This window comes from Carcharhinus amblyrhynchos, chromosome 11 (genome assembly GCF_965287045.1).
Source record: "Carcharhinus amblyrhynchos chromosome 11, sCarAmb.v2.hapA, whole genome shotgun sequence".
In the NCBI taxonomy this organism is placed as follows: Eukaryota; Metazoa; Chordata; class Chondrichthyes; order Carcharhiniformes; family Carcharhinidae; genus Carcharhinus; species Carcharhinus amblyrhynchos.
The window spans coordinates 62,151,257-62,154,954 of record NC_137334.1 but is presented as its reverse complement, the minus strand read 5'-3'; positions in this window follow the sequence as shown (position 1 = coordinate 62,154,954).

The window sequence follows — 3,698 nt, the reverse complement described above, 5'->3', positions numbered from 1 at the left end:
TTTGTTCCTTCCAAACCTGTGGAATCCTGTGGTTTTCTTCATTTAGTATCTTGAATCTCAAGCTGTTTAAACAAAACATTACCAGTCCTGACCTGAGTCTCACCAATAGCTTGGCTTTATTTCTACACCTTTTGCTAAGTCTATCCTTATGATGGGATGGGACCTAACAAGTGGAGGAGTTGGGAATGTTGGCTAATATATGATTCTATGAGTGCAACATCCCAGAGGTCAGTGTTAGAACCATTGTTTTTCTTGATCTGCATGAATGACCTAGAGTTGGGTATGCGAAGCACAATTTTAAAATTTGCATATGATGCAAAACTTGGAAGTATTGTGAATTGCAAGGATGATAGTGGTACACTTCAAGAGGACATTGACAAGTTGGAGTAAGCAGATGCATGGTAAATGAAAATTATGCAGAGAAATGTGCAGTGATACATTTTACAGGAAGAACAAGGGAAGTTAATGTATAAAGGTTACAATTTGGAAGTGGTTGTAGGAGCAAAGGAACTTGGGGGGATATGTGTTCACAAATCATTGAAGGTGAAAGTATAAGTTTAAAAAAACATACAGGATCCTTGACTTTGTAACTAGAAATATAGAACTGAACAATATGCTCTAAAAAACAGGAGCATTATGCACCTGGGCTTGCGTATTATCAGGTACTATGGCATTGGGTCGCATTCCCAATGTCGTCATACCATTTCTGGATAATATAGCAGTGCTGGAAATCAGAACCCACCTGCATTATGTAAATATCATTAAATGAGGCATTTATGAACGTTAATCAGGCAATTAGCTGAAATAAAACATTATGTGAGCAATAAAACACTTGCAGTATGTGTGTTCATGCAAGGTAGATTTCCCATTCTTATTAGGCAACTTGTTAGGGCTGGTTTAAGGGGTTCAACTGAGCCTGTGAGTTTCAACTTAGCAGTTCAGAGTAAGTGCTTCATGCAAGAAGCAGAGTTTGCATTTCAAAATGACTTCATTCTTCCTGCAGAGAGGTCAATTTAGACGTTGACCGTCATATTAGCTTTCATAATGGGCAAAACATCAGCATTGTGGTTCCTGTGGGGGAGACAACCTCCAGGAAGAGGAGAATGAAGGGCATAATGGTAGGTCCAGCATATGTTGGTGGTACATGAGGGTGGCAGGGCTCTGTCAGACCTGGAAGATGATGGAGCCATCTTTATTATCCAATTGAAACGTGGAATGACTTATGTGGCTCCTCAAGTACGTAAGCTATTATGTCTAAGATACAATGCAAGAGAAGGCTCAGGTTCTTGCATCACAGTCACATCCTTTTTGTGACATTCTGGCAGGGGATGTTTCGTCCAACTGTGGTGGGGATCATCCAATGCCTGTAGCTGTCAAGGTCACTGTTGCACTCAAGATCTTCCTGACAGGGTCTTTTTAGGCAGGATGTGGAGACATTGGTGGCATAATATAGCCTGCTACACATCACTGTTCCAAGATCTTTGCTCTTGCTATGTTTAGAAGGGCAGGATATTGCATCTCTTTCACAACAAGCAGCTACAATCAACAGGAAAGAGCGAGGGCAGGTTTCCCAAGAGCACACAGAATATTTGACCACGTGCACATCATCATAAAGGCTCCAGCTGGACAGCCGTACATGTTTATTAACAGGAAAGGTTTCCCCTCCCTGAATGTTCAGTTTACCTATGATTGTCATTGACAAATAATGCAGATATGCAGTAGGTACTGGGGCAACAGCAATGACTCATTCTGCATAACTCAGGTGCCAGCCCTGGATTGATGGCTTCTGGATGAATTGGTTGCCTATTGAAGAGATGACTCATGACGCCACCCTGAACTGACGCATTACAGAGGAGCTATAGTGACAGCCGTAGAAGCACCAAGGTCATTACTGAACAGACCTTGGGTCTTGCAAATGCTCCATCATATGTGTACCTGATAATTTTCTATGCTCTCTATATTAATTTCAATTTTATTATCATTGTATAATGCCCAAACACAAGGAAAAGTGAGCTTGTAGACTCTCAAGATACAAAGAAAAAAGCTAATGCAAGTAATCATTATAAAATAGTGCTAATACTCATTAATTATATACACACAACCCCCACTGTTCAGAGCGCGGATGTTTTTAAGCAAGGGACGGAAACAGATAGGGGCTGTTTATTTGAGGATGAAATGAGGCGCCACAACATTGATCAGATGGAAAGTCCTGTATGTGACCACATGTCTGTGACACCAGGGATGCCTTAATAAGGCAAAGGGTTCAATAGTTTATGAATTCCTGGCCTCTGGTGCCTATCCAGCATCAGTCAAAACCTTATTCCACATGAAATGAGACTTGTCCTGTCAGCACACTTACCCTGTCCAGTTATTGACAGCATTCCTGCTCTGCCTCAAGCAAGAGATTAAAGCTAAATTCCATCTCCCTAAGGCAGTGCAACAGCAATAACATTAAAATAATGCCTGCGTGAGGGATGATGAAGTTAGGGTTTATTAATATAATTGAGACAATGTATTATCAGTCAGTAGAAATGGGCACAACTCACTTGGTGACAACTGTGGAGTTTTCTTGATGTGCCTGTGAGTGCTCTGGTGCTTTTCCCTCTGCAAGGTACATCTTGCAGCTGCACTGGGAAGAGGCTGCTGATCTGTGACCTCCCTAGTCCTGGATGACTTCAACAGGGTGAGGCCTTGAGTGGCCTGCAACTAAGCGGCAGCCTCTGTCACTGTAGCACTGGATGGTGTAAACAGCAGATGAACAGAGGATATGCTGCCCACAGTAGAAGTGTCCTAAAAGGTCTTCCCAAATGTTGGCAGCTACTGCTCAAACTCCACCACCAGGTCTGTGTGGTTCCCCCCCACCTTACATGAGCTATCTTAGTACCCATGTTCCAGTCCCCCCTGTCATCTGGCGATGGATCCCTGAGCTCAGATATAGGACAGTAGTGTGCACGCGGGAACATGTACCTATGATTGCATCTGCAATACTGTTGGTTTGTCCCTCCAGGACAGTCGCCAGGCTGGCCATGGAGGACATGGTGTTCAGAGTTGCTGATTGTCTTGGCTGGATGGACACCTCCACAGTCTGGGCCAGAGTACTCAAGCCATTTGATCTATTTGCCAAATCTACAGACCTTGTGCTGAACATCCAAATTCTGCTTCCATGTGGACAACTCCACAGGCTCATTATTTAGCTTAGAATCAGTTTCTGGATTACCTTGGACACTCCTAGGACTGCCTGAAGCCTGCTCCTCCAGCAGCTGCAAATATGAAGTGGCCTCATCAGATTGTGCCTACCCTTGCCCTGATGTGCTAATCCCTGCTGGCATGCCTGATGCTTGGGCCACAGAGAAGATGCGATGTTGCTTCCTCCAAGGGTTCTTCCTCATCCTCAAAGGGGACTGATAACCTGGCCATCAAATTTGGGTCAGCAGAAGAATTCACTGGGCTTAATTAACTGCTTGAAAGAGTGAAACATCCGACAGGAAGCAAGCAAGAAAGAGAATCAGTTGCAACTGGGTAGCTTATACGGACAAACTGCAGGGGAGTTGATGACCCAACTGGTCTACTAACAGGTCAAAATCTTAAACTTTGTAATAGTACATGAAAAATGGGTTTTATGACATCGCAAAAAAAAACTGATCAGTACTGTGGAGTCAAATTATTTTAAATTTTTTTTAAAAAAAGCTACAGAACCA